Genomic DNA, 24,678 nt, shown 5'->3' on the forward strand with positions numbered 1-24,678 from the left:
AATAATCAGTGGTTTGTGTTACACGCATAACAACTTCCAGCTTTTCAGGCTGCTTGGAAACAACGTATTTCATATCTTCAGGAGTCATCAACCCATGGGTACAAGTTATCTGCCAATATCAGATAAAATAAAATTTAAAACAGTGAAACCTTTTAATAGAAAACATCTCATTAAATTTCTAGAAGTTAATAAAACTATGCATGAAAATGCCCTTCTGAGTTTATACCATTCTCTTGCAAGAGCTCATCAGATTTTTGCAATTTGGATAACCAACATGCGGTCAGTATATTTCTAATTAAGTTATAATAACTTCTAACTTCCTAGCAAAATATAATTTATGACATGTTTTGCCTTCTTTCGTCTCTGATTTTCTTTCTTTCTTTCTTTTGAATTGCAACTATTTAATTTGCTACTCTAACAGCAATAGCAATAAGCACTTTGACTGCAGAAAAAACAATCACTACCAACCTGCCTTCCATTGAGGACCTGTATACTACATGAGTCAAAAAGAGGGCTGTGAAACCCTCACATCCTGAACATAAATTGTTTCAACTCCTACCCTCAAAACGACGCTATAGAGCACTGAACACCAGAACAACTAGACACAAGAACAGTTTTCCCCCCAAATGCCATCACTCTGCTAAACAAATAATTCCCTCAACACTGTCAAACTATTCACTAAGTCTGCATTACTATTACTATTAATCTTCTCATTGTTCCGATCACCCATCTCTTCCCACTTATGACTGCATGATTGTAACCTTGTTGCTGGTATCCTTATGATTTATATTGACTGTTTCCTAATATGATTTGATTGGTTATTTGTACCCTATGATTATCATTAAGTGTTATACCTTATGATTAAGATAAGAATGTATCTTTTCTTTTATGTACACTGAGAGCATATGCGCCAAGACAAATTCCTTGTGTGTCCAATCACACTTGTCCAATATAGACTTCTATTCTATTCTATTCTATTCTATTCTATTCTATTCTATTCTATTCTATTCTATTCTATTCTAATATACTGCTTCATAGTGCTTTTATAGCCCTCTCTAAGCAGTTTACAGAGCCAGCATATTGCCCCCAACAATCTGGGTCCTCATTTTACCTACCTCGGAAGGAAGGAGTCAACCTTGATCTTGGTGAGATCTGAACTGCTGAACTGCAGATAGCAGTCAGTTAAAGTAGCCTGCAGTACTGCACTGCACCACCTCGGCTCTAATCCTGTTTGAATGGCTGCATTGTACTCTACAAGGGGCTGCTCTTGAAGACTACTTAGAAGCTACAACTTCTCAGTTGTAAAAGGATGGACAAAGTTTTTGGTAATGCCTGTTAGTTGTCACTTTGTATTCCCCCGTATCACCATTATTGGATACAATTATGTTTTCCCATGTGATTTTTTATGCCACTTCTCAAACTGAAGTACAAATGACCAAAAAGGGATCAGTGGAATTCATGAAGCAAGAATCTCCCTTTCACTTAAATAAATTAAATAGCAAAGTTACATATGCCATGTCCCAAATCATTGAATTTTTAAATCTTTCCTGTGTGACTGAGAATATGCTCAGAAGATGTTAACATAATGCAGTGCATTTGTTCTCTTACAGTTACTATTGCATAATGTATGAGAAATCCCAACAGAAATAAATGCATCCTCAAAGAACATCGCTTTGTTTTTGTTTTGAGGTGGGTGTTGCCATATAAAATCAATCAAATGACTTCCATAATGCTACTATTAGGGCATTTTTCTTTTTTGTCCTTAGAACTAGGCTGTGGCAGAACATTCTGGCGCGAGTCTAATGCCTAACTCTGAATATATGTTTATTAAAATAGAAAGCGGAGGTGGAAAGCACATTGAAGGTCTTCTAGTCCAACCCCCTGCTTAGGCAGGAAACCCTACACCACTTCAGACAAATGGTTTTTCCAATCTCTTTTAAAAAACTTCCAGTGTTGGAACATCGACAACTTCTAGAGGCAAGTTGTTCCACTTATTAATTGTTTTGTCAGGAAATTTCTCCTTAGTTCTAAGTTGCTTCTCTCCTTGATCAGTTTCCATCCATTGCTTCTTGTTCTACCCTCAGGTACTTTGGAGAATAGCTTGACTCCCTCTTCTTTGTGGCAACCCCTGAGATATTGAAACACTGCTATCATGTCTCCCAAAGTCCTTCTTTCATCAGACTAGTCATACCCAGTTCCAGCAACCGTTCTTTATATGTTTTAGCCTCCAGTCCATCTTTGTTGCTCTTCTCTGCACTCTTTCTAGAGTCTCAACATCCTTTTTACATCTTGGCAACCAAAACTGAATGCAGTATTCCAAGTGTAGCCTTACCAAGGCATTATAAAGTAGTATTAACACTTCACGTGATCTTGATTCTATCCCTCTGTTTATGCAGCCTAGAACTGTGTTGGCTTTTTTGGCAGCTTCTGCACACTGCTGGCTCATGTTTAAGTGATTGTCCACTAGGACTCCAAGATCTCTCTCACAGTCACCACTATTGAGCACATATACTGTACTTGTTTATTTTGTTTTTCTTGTCTAAATGAAATAATTTTTTTCACCACTGAATTTCATTTTGTTAGATAGTGTTCAATGTTCAAGTCTGTCAAGATCCTTCTGTATCTTAAACCTATCTTCTGGCATATTGGCTATTCCTGCTAGCTTGGTGTCATCTGCAAATCTGATGAGTTCCCCTTCTATCCTCTTGTCCAAATCATTATTTATTTTTATTAATAAGACATTAGAATGGTGTTTGGAGATTTCAAATCCCTGCAAATTGAAACCATTCCCTTTTTTAGAACAGTCATCTAAATCTTTGTTCATATTCAATAACTGATAGTCTATATTCAAATTCCATAGCTTGGTGCACTCCAAATGTTTTTGGGGCTACAACTTTCAGTACTGCAAGTTGGAAAAGCCATTCACATGATTTTAACTTGAAATTTTGGAAGCTGTGGGCTCAACATAGGTGGTTGAGATGTTCTTGGTTATGGAAGGCTTCTTAGATAGAAGTAATGATCCTTATTAATTTAGCATACAGCCTCTACAGAGGTCATACAATCACTATACAAATTTAGTTTACACAAAGTGTCAGATAAGATATATGAATGATGCTATATAGGAGATAATATATTAAATTAAGATAGAACCATAATAAAATCACCATAATACGGAGTCGTTGAATTGCAATGGGATAGATGTGGAAACTAGCCATCTAACTGCTTCTGGTGTGGTTGAGGTGAGATCATCCCAGGTGCCTTGAAATTTCCTGAGGAGACATTCTTGAATTAATGACCCTCAATAAAGATAATGCCATTATAATTAAGGCAGAAGTTTCAATATCACACTTTGTTCAAATAATAGTTGTATAATAAAATCACAACACATAGAATGAATTAAAATGGGAGACAAACCCATAATTTTTCATCAACCCACAGATAGGTTCTAGCTCCCCCTACCTAGATGCCTTCCAGATAATTTACATTGAATTTCGGCTCTTATCTAGCTTACAAAATACAGCAAACTGACTAGGAACTGTAGAAACTGAAGTCTGGCACATCTGAAAGTCACTGAACTGGAGAAAGCTGTACTAGAGATAATGTATGCAACTGTAGCAAATGACTCCTTTTTTATTTAAAAGGAAAAAGATTTTTTGCTTCATTAATATTTGACTGTCTTTCACTTGAGGTTTGACTTTGCATTAAAAAGCTGACTGAATGTCTGTAGAATTTACAGCAAAGTCATAGAGAATTTTTTAAAAACTGTGAAATTAAGGGAAAGCTTCATTTTTCTACATAATTATTTCATTGTGATATATGCTTTTAAAATCCTATAAAATTCTGCAATATTTGAAAGTTTAAAAGCCTGAAGCCTTGCAGCGAAGTGAGTATGGAGCTAGTAAATATTTTAAGGCTTGATGCCAAGATGCAGGAGATGTTAAAAGTAGTAAATTTATACATTATACATTTTCAACTACCTTTAAAAAGAGAATGTTTTCTCACACTAATTTGAACTTCATATAACTTGGGTCAAAAATGTCATTATTACAGGCATTGCAAAGCTAGCTGGATTTAAAAATAATGCACTCTTTTAAAAAAAATAATGAAATGCACCTATAAAAACATATTTACTATTTTCAGATCTAATATCTACTACTAATTTATCACATTTATTAGGGAGACAAAGTTCAGAGTAATCGAAAATTAACATTACATTTTTCCTTCAATAATGGTGAAACATAGGGGCCAGATAGCTCAGGCTGGTAAAGCCTGTTATTAAGAACACAGAAGCCTGCAATTACTGCAGGTTCGAGCCCGGCCCAAGGTTGACTCAGCCTTCCATCCTTTATAAGGTAGGTAAAATGAGGACCCAGATTGTTGGGGGGGCAATAAGTTGACTTTGTAAAAATATACAAATAGAATGAGACTATTGCCTTATACACTGTAAGCCGCCCTGAGTCTTCGGAGAAGGGCGGGGTATAAATGTAAACAAAAACAAAAAAAAACATAGAAAGATAGAAAACTGATCTAGCAGAAAAGGACCTAGCAGTCCATCAAGTCTACCCTTCGAGTTTATTTGTTTTTCTTTTTTCTAATTTTTTTTTTTGTTCAGCATTATGTCAGCTTTTAAGATAGGACAAAAAAAATGTACAGGAAACTATTAGACATTTGCAGGGTTAGGCATCAGCAAATCTAATGTCATATAATCAGTATAACTGTTTTTCCTAATTAAACTACCAAATCTTGAGTATCGGATGCTTTACCTGTAAAATTATATTTTCTGTTGTCTGAACCCATCATTTCAATCAAGTGCTTGGAACACATTATAATATACTGGTCGAGATTCTGAATTAGGACTGGGGAGACCTCAGTTCAAATCCCACCTCAATCATGGAAAATCAGGGATAACTTTAGTCTCTCTTTTGGACTCTTTATCAGTCCTACCCATATCACAGGATTGTTGGTATAGGGATAAAATGAAGGGAGATCCCCATGTAAATTGCCATAAATTCCTGGGGAAAGATGAGGTTATCAGTTTAACAAATATAGGAAATAAACATTCAACATTAAACATTTTACTACCCAGCATTACTGGGAGTTGGACAGTATATAAATTTAATATATAAATAATAAAGTGTAGTTTAATACTGTTAGGTTAACTAAACCACTCTTGACTGGATTCACACAACATACTTAAACCGAAACAAAATAACTCACATTATAAATCTGTTATATGAACACAATTTAAAGTAAAAGTTGGAGTTGGAGTTGGTCGTTGTTGGATTAGGCTCATTGAAATCAGCATGTTTGCAGCTAAGCATAATTATCTATATTTCCATTGGTTTTTGAGATTTTTTTTATGGGTGTCATAAAGTCTCATTAGTTCATATGCCTATTTTAGGCATATGATTTAAGTCTGGATTCAAGTCTGCCACATTTTATAAAGTTTTCAAATCTCACAGTATTTTTGTTTTAATAGTGGGAGACGATCCAACACTTGTATTTAAGAAAACACAGTTCCACCATCAATAATCTATTCATACATCTTGTTTTGAAATTAGTGCATATTATTATAGTTAGTAAGTGAGTGACTTGTGGTTATTAATTAAAACATAGCTTGCTATTTTACTGTGGGTTTCTCCATTGACATTGCTTGTTGGAAGCTGGCTGTGAAATTAATAAATTTAATACTCATTTTTCTGTATATTGTTTATAAATATTTTTGCTTCATTAATATTTGACTGTCTTTCACTTGAGGTTTGACTTTGCATTAAAAAGCTGACTGAATGTCTGTAGAATTTACAGCAAAGTCATAGAGAATTTTTTAAAAACTGTGAAATTAAGGGAAAGCTTCATTTTTCTACATAATTATTTCATTGTGATATATGCTTTTAAAATCCTATAAAATTCTGCAATATTTGAAAGTTTAAAAGCCTGAAGCCTTGCAGCGAAGTGAGTATGGAGCTAGTAAATATTTTAAGGCTTGATGCCAAGATGCAGGAGATGTTAAAAGTAGTAAACTTATACATTATACATTTTCAACTACCTTTAAAAAGAGAATGTTTTCTCACACTAATTTGAACTTCATATAACTTGGGTCAAAAATGTCATTATTACAGGCATTGCAAGGCTAGCTGGATTTAAAAATAATGCACTCTTTTAAAAAAAATAATGAAATGCACCTATAAAAACATATTTACTATTTTCAGATCTAATATCTACTACTAATTTATCACATTTATTAGGGAGACAAAGTTCAGAGTAATCGAAAATTAACATTACATTTTTCCTTCAATAGTGGTGAAACATAGGGGCCAGATAGCTCAGGCTGCTAAAGCCTGTTATTAAGAACACAGAAGCCTGCAATTATTGCAGGTTCAAGCCCGGCCCAAGGTTGACTCAGCCTTCCATCCTTTATAAGGTAGGTAAAATGAGGACCCAGATTGTTGGGGGGGCAATAAGTTGACTTTGTAAAAATATACAAATAGAATGAGACTATTGCCTTATACACTGTAAGCCGCCCTGAGTCTTCGGAGAAGGGCGGGGTATAAATGTAAACAAAAAAAAAAAAAAACATAGAAAGATAGAAAACTGATCTAGCAGAAAAGGACCTAGCAGTCCATCAAGTCTACCCTTCGAGTTTATTTGTTTTTCTTTTTTCTAATTTTTTTTTTGTTCAGCATCTTTTAAGATAGGACAAAAAAAATGTACAGGAAACTATTAGACATTTGCAGGGTTAGGCATCAGCAAATCTAATGTCATATAATCAGTATAACTGTTTTTCCTAATTAAACTACCAAATCTTGAGTATCGGATGCTTTACCTGTAAAATTATATTTTCTGTTGTCTGAACCCATCATTTCAATCAAGTGCTTGGAACACATTATAATATACTGGTCGAGATTCTGAATTAGGACTGGGGAGACCTCAGTTCAAATCCCACCTCAATCATGGAAAATCAGGGATAACTTTAGTCTCTCTTTTGGACTCTTTATCAGTCCTACCCATATCACAGGATTGTTGGTATAGGGATAAAATGAAGGGAGATCCCCATGTAAATTGCCATAAATTCCTGGGGAAAGATGAGGTTATCAGTTTAACAAATATAGAAAATAAACATTCAACATTAAACATTTTACTACCCAGCATTACTGGGAGTTGGACAGTATATAAATTTAATATATAAATAATAAAGTGTAGTTTAATACTGTTAGGTTAACTAAACCACTCTTGACTGGATTCACACAACATACTTAAACCGAAACAAAATAACTCACATTATAAATCTGTTATATGAACACAATTTAAAGTAAAAGTTGGAGTTGGAGTTGGTCGTTGTTGGATTAGGCTCATTGAAATCAGCATGTTTGCAGCTAAGCATAATTATCTATATTTCCATTGGTTTTTGAGATTTTTTTTATGGGTGTCATAAAGTCTCATTAGTTCATATGCCTATTTTAGGCATATGATTTAAGTCTGGATTCAAGTCTGCCACATTTTATAAAGTTTTCAAATCTCACAGTATTTTTGTTTTAATAGTGGGAGACGATCCAACACTTGTATTTAAGAAAACACAGTTCCACCATCAATAATCTATTCATACATCTTGTTTTGAAATTAGTGCATATTATTATAGTTAGTAAGTGAGTGACTTGTGGTTATTAATTAAAACATAGCTTGCTATTTTACTGTGGGTTTCTCCATTGACATTGCTTGTTGGAAGCTGGCTGTGAAATTAATAAATTTAATACTCATTTTTCTGTATATTGTTTATAAATATTTTTGCTGTCAAACTGGAATTTCTGCAGGAATCCACAGTATGCTTTGCTTGGGGAAAGTGACACAAATCAAGCTTTAGACTTTCTGAAGGGCTGATAGAGGCTCCATTTTTTTATTTAGAAACAAATGAAGCATTACCATTGAATTGTCCTTGAAAAATGGAATGGAATTAAACAGACTATTTCCCATGTGACTGTCAAGCACAAAGGATCAGGTTGAGGCTCAAAAGACCCTATACACAAGAATCTAGTCAACTAAAGTTCAATACTAAATTGGCACCATTTAAGGGTCAATGGAATTCAAGAGGAGTTGGGCTTGGACCATTTGTGGCAGTGTAATGACTCTAAGTGATGGTGTGCTTACCTCCACCACCCCCAGCTCTGCTTGCTCTTCTCCTACCTACAGTAATGTGTGTATATGTCAGAGGTGGTGTCGTGTCTTCGGCTCCCGAGTCGGGCCTCCTGGCAGAGAGTGACTCAGAGAGTGAGTGAGTGACTCAGAGCCGACAGGGCTTACCTCTGCAGGACCTTCCTTTCTGGCTCCACTCCAGGTTCCAGAGGTAGGCCAGGTGGAGGAGATGACGAGGCCTCTTTCTCCCACACCTTCCCCCTCCCAGGCAACGCCCCAAGACCCAGCTGCTGACAATCAGTCCTGGTTAAATCCCAGGTATCGCAGAAAGGAGAGGCGGGAACAACAAAAGAAGGGATGGGGCAGGCCTAGAGAGTGCTGAGTCACAGAGCCACACTCCACAGGGTATAAAAGCAGGAGGAGCTGCTCTATAGCTTCTTGTGACGGACAAAAATTGACTCTTGGAAATTTTGGCTGCACTATTTCGAGACTAAGAATTTGGCTTCTGGATTTCTGTTTATTAACTGCAGTTACGCTGGCTTCTGAGGAGATAAAAGAACTTGGCAGGCAATTGCAGGTTCGTTGCCAGAACTGATATCTGTCGTAGGAATAAATTGCTGGCAAATGTAGTCAGCTCACGTGTCTTCTTGGTTGTGGTTGGGGGGAACAGAACAGGTGGGTTTCAGCAGGTTCTGATCAGTTCTGGAGAACCAGTAGTGGAAATTTGGAGTAGTTCGGAGAACCAGTAGTAAAAATTCTGACTGGCCCCGCCCCCACCTATTCTCTGCCTCCCAAGTCCCAGCTGATCTGGAGGAAATGGGGATTTTTGCAGTAAACTTCCCCTGGAGTGGAGTGGGAATGGAGATTTTACATTATCCTTCCCCTGCCCCGCCCACCAAGCCCCGCCCACCAAGCCATGCCACACCCACCAAACCACACCCACAGAACAGGTAGTAAAAGAATTTGAAACCCACCACTGGTATGTGTGTACATTCTTGCATATTGAGTTGCATTAGTACATGCAGAAAAAGGTAATTTAATTATTGTTCTACTGAAACTCTTTAAAAGGATATCTATCCTAAAAACCAAATGCAGTGGAAAATACAAATCAAGTATGATCTTCCATATTAATTTAATATAACTTAATAAACTTTACAAAGTTTAAGCATTGCATTAAGCTGCCATAGGAAATATTTTCTTCCTAAATATTATGTTGAAAAGTAAATGAATCAATTATATCAGCGAGAGTAAGAACAGCTAGGTTGCTAGGCTCACAAAACAGTGCTTAGTCTGTTGCCTCACTGTAATTTGTAAAAAATAATTTATGTCTTAGTTGTTATAGAAACCAAGCATACTGTAATTTATTTAATAAACCTTATTTAAATTAACTACATTATACTATTTGAAATAGACTAATGTCATTAAAAAGTATGGGAATTTTAATAGTTTAGTCTTCTCCATTTTATTACTTTCTGAGGCCTGCACATTCCAAATATTATCTTTATCTAAAGCAGAAGTTTATCTCACAAAAGAAATAGAGATAACAAGGTTTATAATCCAACCTAATCTAAAACACTGTTGTAAAATATTGGATTGGAACAATTTGCATAATTTTTCTATGCTGCTATTTGATTCCACAAAGAAGCAGCCAATCCAAAAAAATGAAGGAAGGAAGGAAGGAAGGAAGGAAGGAAGGAAGGAAGGAAGGAAGGAAGGAAGGAAGGAAGGAAGGAAGGAAGGAAGGAAGATGCTTCTGGACAAGATGTATGATCGTGCTCTGACAGAAAAGGCATCCCAGCTGGACCTCTGAGCAGAAATGCTTAAATGTACATCCACTATGGCTCTAATACTAACATTCATTTCCTCAGCTCTGGTGATGCACAATGCTATCAAAACCTTGAAATCAGGGAACCAAAAGAAAGAGAACAGAAAGCTGCATAGGGGCCTAGGCAGGAAAGAGGAAGAAGTCAAGGATTATAGAAAAAAAGATTACTAAGAACAATAGACCAAAAGAAATGTTGGGAGGTGGGCAGCTGGACAAGCAGGGCAACAGGAAATGAAACAGCAACGAGAAGAAGAAAGTGGCAGCCAAAAGGACTCCTGTGCCTGTAGCGCTCGTTCTCAACACAGGGGAAAGCAGCTTAGCTCCAAAATATTCTTTCTCAGCTTCCAAAGATATTTGTTTACTGTCCCCAGGATTCCTAGCCATCGTGGTCAGTTGTGGCTAGTAATCAGAGGTGAAATGCTCCCGGTTCGGACCAGATCGCCTGATCTGGTAGCGATGGCAGCAGGTGGTTCAGAGAACCGGTAGAAAAAATCCCTGCCCCCCCTCCATGCCCAGCTGAGCCACGCAATCATCAGAGGTTGTTTTTTTTTAACTTTTAAAAGCATTTTTTCTTTGGCCGAAAAAATGCTTTTTTAAAAGTAAAAAAAAAAGGCTCTGATGATCATGCAGTTTAGCTGGGATCATCAAAACTTTTAAAAGCATTTTTTCTAAAACCTCTTCGGCCGAAAAGGTTGTAGAAAAAATGCTTTTAAAAGTTATGGCGATCTGGCAACTCAGCTGGGATCATCAGAACCCTTTAAAAGCTTTTTTTCTACAACCGTTTTGGCCGAAAAGGTTGTAGAAAAATGCTTTTAAAAGGTTCTGGCGATCCCACCTGAGTTGCCTGATCATCAGAGGCTTTTAAAAGCATTTTTTACAACCTCTTCGGCCTAAGAGGTTGCAGAAAAAAATGCTTTTAAAAGTAAAAAAAAATGGCCACGCCCTCCCAGTCACATTACCCCCACCAAGTCACGCCCACAGAACTGGTAGTAACAAATTTTACATTTCACCACTGCTAGCAATTATAAATAAACACATATGAATGTGGCAAATTTGGAGATGGTGCTCTAAATACTTTACCTTGGGAACAAGACTCATTAGGTTTACTGTGCACGCAAAAGATTGCATGCAAACAGGGCAATCCTATGGACTAGTATTTGAACATCTGTTCTGGCCTGCCTTTAATAGAGCTTTTCCCAGATAAATATACTGAAAGTTCTTGGTTTCTGTACTTTGCACTTGAGTCAGAAACACTGAGATGTTTCCGGGCTGAAAGCAGAGGTGGGTTTCAGCAGGTTCTGACTAGTTCTGGAGAACTGGTAGCAGAAATATTGAGTAGTAAGGAGAACTGGTAGTAAAAATTCTGACTGGCTCCACCCCCTTCTATTCTCTGCCTCCCGAGTCCCAGCTGATCTGGAGGAAATGGGGATTTTGCAGTAACCTTCCCCTGGATTGGGGAGGGAATAGAGATTTTAAAGTATCCTTCCCCTGCCATGCCCACCAAGCCACACCCACCAAGCCACACCCATGGAACCAGTAGTAAACAATTTTGAAACCTACCACTGGTTGAAAGGATTAGCCGGCGACATCACAGTTGCCCTGGGGACGCCCAGTTGGGGGCTCCTTTCCCATCCTTGACAGGAGCTGGAGCACAACCCCACCCCATGCAGCTCTCAGGTCTCTAACACTGGCTTGCTAACCTCCTGTCCAGAGTTCCAACCACCCAAGCCACTGTGCTCCTTCGGCTTCAGTACTATTATTGGTTATTTATCCCATCTTTTCTTCAGGTAACTCAAAACAGATACTTGATCCTGTCCCATTTTGTATTTTCACAAATGTTACCTTGTATCCTACATGACCAGAGTGAGGGATCACATCTGGACTCTTTGGTCCAGCTCGTTTTTAGCTAGACAATGCCTACTAGCATGCCAAGGAAAAACAACATGCCAGTAACTGATAGGACACGCTGGTCCTATATAATCCTGAATAAGGTTTTCCAAGTTTCTTTTCATCATATATTTCAGCCATAATTCTCAATCCACTTACATTAAGAAAGCCCCAATTTGAGCATCTGATTCCAGTCAAGTATATATCTAACTATCGGTTTGCCTTCTGATCTATCCTCAATCCAATGTCTTTCCTCTGATGTCATTTTGAAGTGTATTTATCTTAGTCTCACTTCCACAAAAAACTTAGGTATTTTATGTAAGCAATTTTGACTATATTCCAACACAACTTTACTCAAAATATCAGAATCTGAACAAGCCCACCAGGAAATCTTATCACTATGAAGGTTTATTGTTTATTCTGAGTTAGCCCGTATTTTTCATTTCTTTCCTTTTATCCTACACCATCTTAACTCTTTTTGTCCTACTGAAGTTGCCTTTTGCCTCACTGTTTTTAAAAACAATTTATTTAAAATTGCTTTGACTGTAAGGATATCCTATACTTGCTCTTTTGTTCTATTTTAATCCTGTCTTTGCTATCTATTATTGTCTCTTGTATTCAGAAACTATGGGGACGCGGTGGCTCAGGGGCTAGGACATTGAACTTGTCGATCGAAAGGTCGGCAGCTCGGCGGTTCGAATCCCTAGTGCTGCCATGTAATGGGTTGAGCTCCCGTTACTTGTCCCAGCTTCTGCCAACCTAGCAGTTTCGAAAGCACGTAAAAATGCAAGTAGAAAAAAATAGGGACCACCTTTGGTGGGAAGGTAACAGCGTTCCGTGCGCCTTTGACATTATGTCATGCCGGCCACATGACCACGGAGACGTCTTCGGACAGCGCTGGCTCTTCGGCTTTGAAATGGAGATGAGCACCACCCCTAAGAGTTGGCAACAACTAGCACATATGTGCGAGGGGAACCTTTACCTTTACCTTTTATTCAGAAACTGGTCTGTGATCCATTAATTGGCTTTTTAAAAAATTATAGATCTATTTCTGTTTTCCTCTATGGCAAGTCATTTTTCCACTGAAAAAGATGAATAAGCAAAATATTTGTTTGTATATATGTGTGTAAATTTCATTAGGGGTTGGGTTTTTTATTTATTTATTTCTATTATTTTCTCCCAGATGAGTTTCTATTACTTAGTAATGGACTGGGAAACTGCCAAGTATAAGTCCTCCAGATATCGGGACAGCTATGAGTGAACAGCACTAAAAATGGTACCACGCTGATAGGTTAATTGATGGTTGCTAGATACTAAAAAAGGGGCCCCAAATTAACTTGCATTTAAAAGGACATGGCTTTGTCATTGTCCTTGGGGATCTAGTTGTGAAGCCAGCTAAGCTAGAAGGTTGTATTGATTGATGCATTACTTATAATTTCCTAGCATATATTTTATGGTTTTTATTGGAGTTTAATGGTATTATTTGCTGTGGGGTTTTTTTGTTGGTTGTTTTTGTGGTTGTTTTTAATTACAAAAGCAACCTATAATGGAACATAAACTGAACCTGGAGTGACAAGTGTAAATTGAATGGCTACACATATTGAATGAATAAACAAACAAGCAAACAATCTGGAGAAGTTTTCAGCACATGTCTGCTATATAAACCATTAACATTTCCACTCTGCTATTTTATATATTTACAGTATTAAATTTGTATACTGCTCGTCTCACAGTCACATGACCCTTGGCGATGAGTCTAGGACAACTCACCGCAAGACTATTCAACATTGTATTAATCATTTCATTCAGGCACTTTTATTATTGGTGACCACATTTTTGTCAAAATTATTGTAACTCTTGTATTTCTGGATTGATGTTTTTATTTCATTACTATCGGTCACGGTTCTGTCAAAATTAATTTAAGTTTTGTATTTGTTGAATTGTCCCCTGGCAAATAGTCCTGCAGTGACTTGGCCATGGCAAGTTGGCCATGGCGAATTGACTGTGGTGAGCTGTCTGTGATGAGTTGTCCCATTCTGCTTGGAGGCTTATAATTAGGTTTTTCATATGCAAGTTGGCTTCTTTTTGGGTTCCAGGTGTAAAGTTCTGGATCAGATCCTGAGGAAGGAATGCATGTGGATAGGAGATATCCAACCAAATGTTTCTTGAAATTCACAAGCAACAGCCATTCTTGTGGTAACAAAAGCTCACATCAATTACACAGAAATATCTATGTAATATATTCATTGATTCAATGTGTGTGTGTGTGCGCGCACGCACATGTATTACACTTTTGTGCACCCATCTTGCAGAGGTGACTCTAACTGGAGTTTTACAGTGTTCCTCATTTCTACAAGGCCTGCTGAAGTACTTTTAAATAGAGATGACATACAGTATGGGAATCTTTTCCTAATATAAAGTGCTGAAACAGAGTAACCTAACATTGGAGAAATTCTTGGAAATGAACAAGTAGATAGATAAATTGCCCACTGCTCATCCAAGTAAATCAATTTCTTGTGAAAATGGAGTTTCAGAAAAGACAAGAGGAAGTCCTGTCAGAGTCCAAAGTGGTGTATATTGATGCGGATCCTGATTATGCCAGACACTGATTGACAACTAAGATTCCATGAATTGTGTGACTTTCTTCTTCTCTGAGAATCCTGAAATGTTCTCCCAAACTCCAAGGACAAAGCCATGTAGTGCTTAGGGTCAATCTCTTTAAATATAAAATCAAAACCTGATGAATTAATTTCAAATGTTGGTATCAAAGCCTTGGTCGAACATGATTGGATCAAATAGAAAAAGATGTTTTGCATACTAAATATGTATTATGAAGCATCAACATCTTTCACTAACCACAAAAGTAATGTATAATCAACCAAGAATGCTTAAATGTTTAAGAAAATGTTTTAAAGTGATATTATAAATTGACATTCTAACTAACAGACTCTTTTATGATTGATCCAAAGAAAATTAGTAGCACTAAAGTCCATTAAAATACATGAAAAATATGCTAGTAATGACCACTGCCTCATTGATTAATTTGTCTTGTTGATTTAAAGTTAAATATGCCTAACATTTTTTGAATCAGCTTTTTAGACAACCATTTTACTGCAAAGATGGTTGTCAGGGGACCAAAAAGTCTTAATATTATTTCTGTATTGATACATTTGTAAAAAAGAAAAACCACATTTCCCTAGTGGGAATAATAAAGTCAGTCTGTGGCTAGGTTATGACTTTTCTTCCAATTAGCACATTAATTACTGTGCAATGTAAGAAACTACAAATTTTGGTAAAAAAGGAAAATCTCAATTTGTTAATCTGTCACAAAAGATCAGAATAGGAAAGGGAATTCTGGAAGCTGAAGGAAGTTCCTAGATCCAACTTTGAATCTGGAATGCTAAAGTTTATTAGTAGACTCAGGAAAGACCATAAAGTTTGAACAGTATTCTTACAAAAACTAGAGGAAATGACAGGATTTGAGGTGGTAAAAAAGGTTAAATACTTAGGGGTTTATATTAGCTCATCGAACAAGAAACTTTATAAGAATAATTATGACTTGCTATGGCAAAAAGTTCAGAATGATATGAGTGTCTGGAAAAAATTGCAGTTGTCACTATTGGGAAGGATTGCGGCTATTAAAATGAATGTGTTACCTAGATTTTTGTTTCTGTTCCAGATGATACCAATAATTAAGAAAGATAAAAATTTAGAGGATTGGCAGATTGGGATCAATAAATTTATATGGCAGGGTAAAAAGGCGAGGGTTAAAATGAAAATAATACAGGACTCACGGGAAAGAGGTGGCTTAAAAATGCCTAATTTTAAACTATATTATGAAGCAGTAGCCCTTTCAGTAATAAGTGACTGGTTTAATTTAACGGAGGAAAGAATTTTGAATATAGAAGGTTATGACTTGTTATATGGATGGCATGCGTATTTATTTTATGAAAAAAAAGTGGATAGGGCTTTTAAGAATCATGTGTTGAGAAGTGCTCTTTTGGTCTGGAAAAATATTGCTTTTAAATTAGATTCCAAGATTCCTATATGGGCGAGCCCCAGACATGCAATAGAGAATATAAATATAGAACAGAAACAGGAAATGATTACTTATAAAGAACTTTTGTATGCTGAAGGAGGTAGATTGCAATTAAAATCATTACAGGTATTAAATGAAGAAGGGAGGAATTATACTTGGTTTCAATATGGGCAAATAAGTGCTAGATGGAAAGAAGATCAAAAATTGGTATAATGCAAAGGAGGAAAATTTAATAAAGCAAATTAGAAATCAGACCCAGGAGCATATAAAGAGATTGTATAATGTGTTGCTTGAAATAGATTCGAAAAGGATTTGGTAAAGGACTGTATGATAAAATGGGCACAGAATATTCAGGAACCAATAATGTTGGAAACATGGGAGAAAATCTGGGTTAGAAATGTTAAGTTTACACAAGCACAGAATTTAAGGAAAATTTTTATAAGATGTTTTATAGATGGCACTTAGATCCCAAAAAATTATCATGTATATATCCTAATATCCAAGCGAAATGTTGGAGGTGTGATGGTGATGACGCTACATATTTTCATATTTGGTGGACTTGCAAGAAAATTAAGGCCTTTTGGATAAGAATTTGGTGGATTATTCAAAATGTACTGAAGAAGAAGATAAAGTTCCTGCCACAATTTTTCCTTTTGGGAATTATAACGGATTGTACAGGGATTGAGACTAAACTGATTCTGAATTTAATAACAGCAGCAAGACTGTTGATTGGACAATACTGGAAGAAAGAAGAGGTACCTACAATAGAAGAATGGATACTGAAAGTCATTAATTTGGCTGAGATGGCTAAAATCTCAGCTTTTTAAAAGACAATACGCAGGAAAGATATTTAATTGAATGGAAAAATGGATTGATTATCTACAAAACAGATATCAGATTAAGAAATATCAGATTGCCTTTGAATAATTAGGAAGTTATTTTATGTAATGGGGAGGGGGTTGGGAGATGAAAAGCTTTGGATGAGGTTAATTGGATTGGAAGGGAAAATTTTATTCTATGTTTGGTTTATGTATAACAATACCTTGTGATTGACCCGGAAGCCGGGGAAGGAGGGGAAGGGGTTTTCTGGGAGGAGGGGGAAAAAGGGGGGAAAATGTTTTTGTTTTTTTAAAACTTTTTCAATTAAAAAAAAAAGTATTCTTACAAGCAAGGAGATGGCAATGATAAGCATAAAAATTACAGCTCTGCACCACTAAATCTAATATTTATATTTCCATTTTGCAACTTGGAAAACAGATATTTTAATTACTGCTTTGGTGCAAGGATATCCTGACTTTTATTGGAGATCATAGAGATTTCAGCAGTACTTTTATTGATCAATATTAATGGTGTTGAGGCTTGACCTCTAAATTTTTGCCAACCATGAGTGATCTTTTTGAAAAATGCACTTTGTAACATTAAGTGTGATATTGATGGTGGATTATTTTTAGTAAACTTAAAAGAGGCAGGAAAAAAACAGGATGGATGTTTTTGCTGTCTGGGTATACAAGAGAAGAGATTTAAGCATTTTAGGGAATAATTTAAATATAAATCAATTAAAAGCCTCTTACTTATCATTTGGATATAAATTTGGAGAGGCAAACTTTGATATTGTCATTCCGAAAATAATTTTTAGGGTGGTTTGAGTCACGTGGTATTTTGCTCACCAAAGTATAAGCAAATGTAAGATTATATTTAAATCATTTCTTCCTGCCACATGCTACTACCATAGCACTTGCATATCACTTTTTAAGGAGGTTTAAATTAAACATACTGTATATGATAATAGGAGAAATAATTGTAAGAAATCTGAAGGAAATCATAACTTCTCAAAGAGCTGTACATAATTGTCTAACTAAAGAAACAGTTAAGGAAGGAGACATGACTTAATCTCTCCTTAGTCCTCAAATATTGAAATTGCTGTCATGCAGCAGTCAAAACAAGTATATACTCTATTGCTTAACTGCAGGAATAGAACTAATGACGGAAATCAGAGAAACAAATTTCAAGCAACTTTTGTAGAAATTTCCTAGAGCTATATACCAGTAGAGCACTGGAAAGTAGAACTCTCCTTCACTGAATTAATTTTTTTAATTATTTAAATTATTAAATCATTAAATCATTGGATCGTTCACCGAATATGGCTGAACAATAAAGCCTCCAAGTTCCTTTCCAACTATATAATTTTAAGACAAACGTTTTAAGGATTTGCTTTAGTCCCAATGTAAGTGTTATATAAAACCAAATATTTTAGTTCTACAGCATGGCTTCTGACATATTTGTGCATATTTTTCTGGGCTGACAGACACAACAGGCCTTTAACAACTGTAGTGGTTGGAGCCAAAACAAAAAACTAAATTAGATTTTGTTTACGTTTAGACTTAAGTAAAATTAATTATCCTCCAGTAATGTATCTAATATTTTTAACCTTTTGCAATAATAAAATTATAGTAATAAAAAGTCTGGAAAATTCAAGAAGACATCTCACTCTATTATTCAGAGTGATACAAATCCCTGCAAAGCCTGTTATGTCTCCTTATTGAATTCTCCAAATTGTGAAAACTAGCCAATTCAACCAACAGTAGTTAATACAACATGTAAAACTGTACCCAAGGTTTCCTGAAATCTCTAGAACTCTGACTTCTATTGTTTAATTAATTTATCTTTGAAATTGGAGATATAAAGTGGATTTGATACCACAGAAAATACTTAATTGAGGAAGGAGAAGTAGCAGAAATACTGTGGGAAAGTGACCATGTAATCCAGGAGTCCTTAATTTTAAGGGAAATGCCTTTTACTTTAATTTCAAGCAACACCAGTATGATTTCATGATTGAAAAAACTAATTGGGAAACTGGGTGGGAATTTCTAAGAAAGGGAGTACTAAAATATAAATTCAAATTACATTGAAGAGGAAAAATGAAGACTAGCAAAGAAGCTATCGAAGTGTTGTCCCGGTGCTTGGAAGCCGTACGGGTCTGGATGGGGAGAAACAGGCTCAGGCTCAATCCCTCCAAGACAGAGTGGCTGTGGATGCCGGCATCTCGGTACAGTCAGCTGAGTCCTCGGCTGACTGTCGGGGGCGAGTCATTGGCCCCGATGGAACGGGTGCGCAACCTGGGCGTCCTCCTGGATGAACGGCTGTCTTTTGAAGATCACTTGACGGCCGTCTCCAGGAGAGCTTTTTACCAGGTTCGCCTGGTGCGCCAGTTGCGCCCCTTTCTAGACCGGGATGCCCTGTGCACGGTCACTCACGCCCTCGTGACGTCTCGCCTGGATTACTGCAATGCTCTCTACATGGGGCTCCCCTTGAAGGGCATCCGGAGGCTTCAGTTAGTCCAGAATGCAGCTGCGCGGGTGATAGAGGGAGCCCCTCGTGGCTCCCGTGTGACACCTATCCTGCGCAGACTGCACTGGCTGCCTGTGGCCTTCCGGGTGCGCTTCAAGGTTTTGGTGAACATCTTCAAAGCGCTCCATGGCATAGGGCCGGGTTACTTACGGGACCGCCTACTGCTACCGGATACCTCTCACCGACCCGTGCGCTCTCACAGAGGGACTCCACAGGGTGCCGCCAGCGAGACAGTGCCGTCGGGCGCCCCCCGGGGGAGGGGCCTTCTCTGTGGGGGCTCCCACCCTCTGGAACGAACTCCCCCCAGGACTTCGTCAACTTCCGGACCTCCGAACCTTCCGTCGCGAGCTTAAAACACATTTATTCATCTGCGCAGGACTGGATTAGTTTTTAAATTCGTGGGTTTTTAAGGGGTTTTAAATGGGTTTTTAATGGGTTTCTAATGGGTTTTATTATTTGCTAAATTTTAATTGCGGCCAAATTGAATAAGTTTTTTAGTGGTATTTTAATAGTATTTATTTTGTAATAGTACTGTTTATTTTATCTGCCTGTAAACCGCCCTGAGTCCTTCGGGAGAAGGGCGGTATAAAAATTTAAATAATAAATAAATAAATAAAAATAAATAAGCCAGTGAGAAGTTCTGAAAATTTCACAGCCCTGGAAATCATGCTATTCACATCCCTGAAGCAGTTACATATTGCTGTATCTGTCTCATGTTCATTTCCAAATTTCCAAATCTAGTGCTAAATATGTAAAAAGAAAGGAGCCTCTTTTGGTACTTCTCATTAGGTCAAAGAAACGGGAACTCTTTAAAATAGAGGAAGAGCTTGATACTTCCAAGAGTTGCTTCACTAACCAGGTTTTTTTGAGAATCAATTCTGACCAGACTCTGGAGAAGAACCACCAGCAAAAAATCAATCAGAGCTGTCCGTGGTCCTGATTTTAATACTCCTTTAGACTCTATACTTGACAGTTTATCTTTCTGATCTGTCATCTTGAGTGGATTGTATCTATTCTCCTATTAGTGTTTGCAGTCTTTCATGCCCCAATCCAGCTCAAGTGTCATTACTTCCCTCATGGGCCAAACATGTACACAATGAGATCATTTTCTATTTCATCAAATGATCATGAAAAACAACAAAATGGACTGGTTTAATTCAAAGCTATTGACTTTAACCGCTAAGGAAGCTGGAATCCTGATTCCAACTTCTGATTTCATACATTTTCTGAATAAACAAGTATATTAATCAGATATGTATCTGTTTCAGGTGGAGAAGGTATGAGGGGACAAAAACATTCTGCTATGATATCATTTTACCAGTGTATTATGATTAGATAAAATCTAAATACAAGGAATAACAATAATACAGTTTAAAGATTAGAAGCTTAAAAACCATTTAACTAGAAACAAAGTGAACAAAACACTCTATTATATAAAAAAGCTATATATTAAATACATTAAAAAATCATGTATGTGAAATGGATTTAGGGGTGAAATGCTCCCAGTTCAGACCAGATCGACCAATCCGGTAGCGATGGTGGCAGATGGTTCCTTTTAAAAGCATTTTTTTACAACCTGTTCAGCCAAATAGGCTGTAAAAAAATGCTTTTAAAAATAAAAAAAAGATAACGCACCACAGCTGACACCCCCCCTGCACGCTGTTCTACTTACCCCATGCCTCCTTTTGTGAAGCGCGCATGCACAGCCAGGGAACCGGTAGTAAACCAGTTCAGATTTTACCACTGAATGGGTGGCTATATAAATTGAATTAATAATATGTTTTCAGATGGAAAACATGATGTAGTATTTCTTCAAAACACTGCATATGTCAAGAACATTTAAATTATCTAGTCCTATGAATATAATTAAGCTTCAAAAGTAGAAACTTGGGAGAGGTGAAATTTCAGTCACTCACTACATAAGAATGTTGATTTAAAATTAGTAGTTACAAACTTTCACTACAGATATATTGGTTCATATTTTTATTTTTTTCTCATATGATTGTACAGAAGTGATTTTAGAGAGCAGATGACTTTACCAGATAGCATTATTCCATGAGAAAACTCCCCCAGATAAAGCAAAAATACATCAGATTTATTCACTGTCCTTTTCTGAGTCATCTAGAGCGTCTAATATTACTGTTTTACGAATAGCTTCTTTTTTTAATAGTAATCTTATTAAAAGGCACAATTATAAAAAATTGATATAACCTAAAATAAAAGAAGGTGCATGAAAAAAGAAAAAAGAGAACTATAGCAATGAAAAAGAAAAGAAATACATAAAGAAATGTCTTCCTCCTCATCACAAGAAACAATTTTAGTAACTTAGCACCTTGTCTTAACATACAACAAATGATCTTTCTTCCCATATCCCATTTCTATCTATAAGCAAATCCTTAAAGCCTCAATTCAGGCCTCATTAGCAAAGGTTCATTAAGGATTACCAGACATAACAGCTTATCTATTATAACCTTATCAAATAAATCTACTTTATATTCCTCCCTTTTACTTTTAACAATCTTGACCTTTTAGTTCCTTCAAATAATATCCTTCTGGATTCCTTTTTATTTTTTTATTTGCCCTATCTCAGAAAATTCTTCAAACCTTTAACAAACCTCTTTTGTAAATCCAATGTAGGAAACAGCTTCTTTGTTGAATTTTGTCTAACACCCAGATATTATACGCATAACACATGAATAGAACTACTGAAATATATAACTAACTCAGATCTTAGCCGCCCAAGACTTATTTTTTATTCAGATGACTAGAAGTTCATTTTCCATCAAATTGGCTAGTAATTCTGTACAACCTAATCCAGAAGGCAGCTATTTATACAAACTGCCTTTTTTCTAGTTTCTAAATTTCTAACCAGGAGAAGTTGGTGCTGGGGAGAGTTGTGGAAAGAATTAATCCTCTTAGAATTGAACTCTGTTCAGGAACTATGCTTTAAAAGGGATTCCTATAGAAAGCTTGATTCAGCTATCTTTAATCTAGTGTGTGCAGGTTTCTTCTTTATGTGCTTACTGTACTTAAGAGCACTCATTTGGCCAAATTGATCTTCATTTCAAAGTTATGCGCACAGGACTGGAGCCTTAGGATTGCAATATGACATTAACTCAATCTAGTGTTCTCAGGAGTGCTTCCATCATCCCCAACCAGGCAGGGGGAAGAAGACAGCAGTAGCACCTTACCTCTGGAAAGGATAAATGGAACAGCTAATCAAAAGCAAGACAGAAATATGGTACTTATTTTGTTGTGTGTATATGCAGACATCTTTGTTTTTTGATATGCTGCTGAAGGATTGTGTGGGCCAAACTGGATTGGACGACACATCATCCTTGCCCTTATCATAAAAGGCTGGTTCTGCTTTCATTTGATCTTTATGCAAAAAGAAGAAAGGAGGGAAGATTAACAGGATCCGGCTCCTTGCTGTGAGGTTTGAATGAGAATCGTTCTTGCTCTGAGGCTCTGCCACCAATTTCAAATCTGTGGGCACCGAGAGGACAAAGCTATTTTTAAGACACCAATCCTGCACATCTATATCTAGAAATAAATCTCATTAAACTCAGGAGGCTATGAAGCACACAGCGCAAACACACACACAGACACACACACACACACCCCAAAAAAACGCAGAGCTTCCCATCTTCTAAGCATTTCCAAAAGCTAAACCATCCTCGGGCCAGAGAAATCCCCAAATCTTTCCCTTGGTCCAAACCCAGAGCATTAAAAGGAGACACTGGAAAACCGGAAAAGATCCAGGGAAGCCGGCGACAAGGAAGCCCAGGAAGCCCTTCTTTATTCGTTCCCGCTCCTTCCCGGGACTGCAGAAAATGGGAGGCGAGACGCGGGCGCGCACACTTACACACACACACACACCTCAACGCGAATTCATCAAGTGAGGAGAATGGGGGAAACGCAACGTTGCCACTAAATCCCAACGTGACTCTCCTGGAAGATGCACAATCGGGGTGGGGAGGGGGGGTATTGGGGGAGGGCGGCCGGGGTCCGCTGCTGCGCGGAGTAAGAATAGCAGTTGGGGAGGGCAGGCAGCCTCTTTCTCCCTCCTCCCTCCCTCCCCATCTCCTTCCCCGGCCGCGCGCACACACCCACCAGCCGCCGAATGAATCTTGGTCTTCCTCCGCAGGGACATCTTCAGCGCCTTGTCGAAGCGGCGGGGCGTCGTCATGCTGCGAGCCGGCTCTCCCGCCCGGCGCCTGCTTTAAGGGCTGGCCGGCGGCGGAAGGAGCGGGAGCCTCGCCATCTGCTCCTCGCCGGCCCGCTCCCGCGCAAAAACCCTCCCGCGGACGGCGCCGAAGCGGCCGTCGCCGTCGCCACTGCGGCTTGGCGTCTTTGGCTGCCCTGCTCGTTGCGGCAGGAGCCGAGCAGCTCTGGCGGGAGGTGCGGGGGGGGGGGACGGAGGAGGTGGAGAGGGGGCGACCCCCCCCCGTGCTGAAGTGAGGACTTCGCTTCTCAGCTGCGAAACTCCGAGGGTTTTATCCGCAGGACGCAGCGCGACCCAGAGTCGGTAGGCCCCGCGGTGAGGGGAGGTTGTCTCCTCACCTGGCGCATCTCGTCCTGTAGGCTGGGCTAAGCGCTCCCTTTGGCAAGCCTAGACCGACCCCTGCCTGTTCCCGCCGGTTCCCATAATCCGCCGAACTGGCCGGGGAAGGCATGTGGGAAGGCAGCCGCTTTGTTCCCCCATCCGGAGGCGACAGCTTGCAATACCCCAGCCTGATGTGGGAGTTGTGGTGGGACACGAACCTGGGTGGTTTCCAGAACTGCTTTTGCATTTGAGGAACATGAAATCATCATTTTCCCATAGAGTGTCCCCCCTCGGAGGACCGACCCGTGGCTGCTGTGGAGAAGTGGTGGGATAACAGCCACCCAAAGCAAGTGTGCGGTACATTGTACAGTCATTTGGTGGGCATCATGCAGTGGTGCCTTCAAGATGCCCAAAGGCAGCTGATGTAGGCTAACCTCTTTGGAAGACTGTTTTAAATCCATATATATATGTATGTCACAGCAGGGTTGTCCAACCTTAGCAACTTTAAGCCTGGAGGACTTCAACTCCCAAAATTCCCCAGCCAGCAATGAATTCTGGGAGTTGAAGTCCTCCAGGCTTAAAAGTTGCCAAGGTTGAAGAACCCTGTGTCCTGGTATGTACTCACTTTTGTTGTCAGCAGTTTAGACATTAATGGCTGGGTGTTGCGTTATTTTGAGGGGACAGCACATTTATTTATTATTATTTATTTATTATTTTAATTTCTATACCGCCCTTCTCCCAAAGGACTCAGGGCAGTTTACAGCCAGGTAAAACAACAGATACAAAAATTAAAAACAAATTTAAAAAACTAATTCAAATTTGGCTAAGAACATTAAAACTCTAATAAAAACCCCCATTAAAAACTATTAGGCCAGCCCTGCGCGATGGAACAAAAATGTCTTCAGC

General features: G+C 38.1%; 1 long non-coding RNA gene across 1 annotated transcript; it reads right to left on the reverse strand.

Moving 5' to 3' along the window:
• Positions 1-23,434, reverse strand: LOC131199742 (uncharacterized). Its single transcript, XR_009155402.1, has 3 exons — positions 23,340-23,434; positions 3,165-3,269; positions 1-109 (listed from the first exon to the last, which is right to left on the reverse strand). It is a non-coding gene; the product is annotated as an uncharacterized LOC131199742 (long non-coding RNA).
• Positions 23,435-24,678: the final 1,244 nt, after the last annotated feature.

The sequence above is a fragment of the Ahaetulla prasina genome, chromosome 5 (assembly GCF_028640845.1).
Source record: "Ahaetulla prasina isolate Xishuangbanna chromosome 5, ASM2864084v1, whole genome shotgun sequence".
Lineage (NCBI taxonomy): Eukaryota > Metazoa > Chordata > Lepidosauria > Squamata > Colubridae > Ahaetulla > Ahaetulla prasina.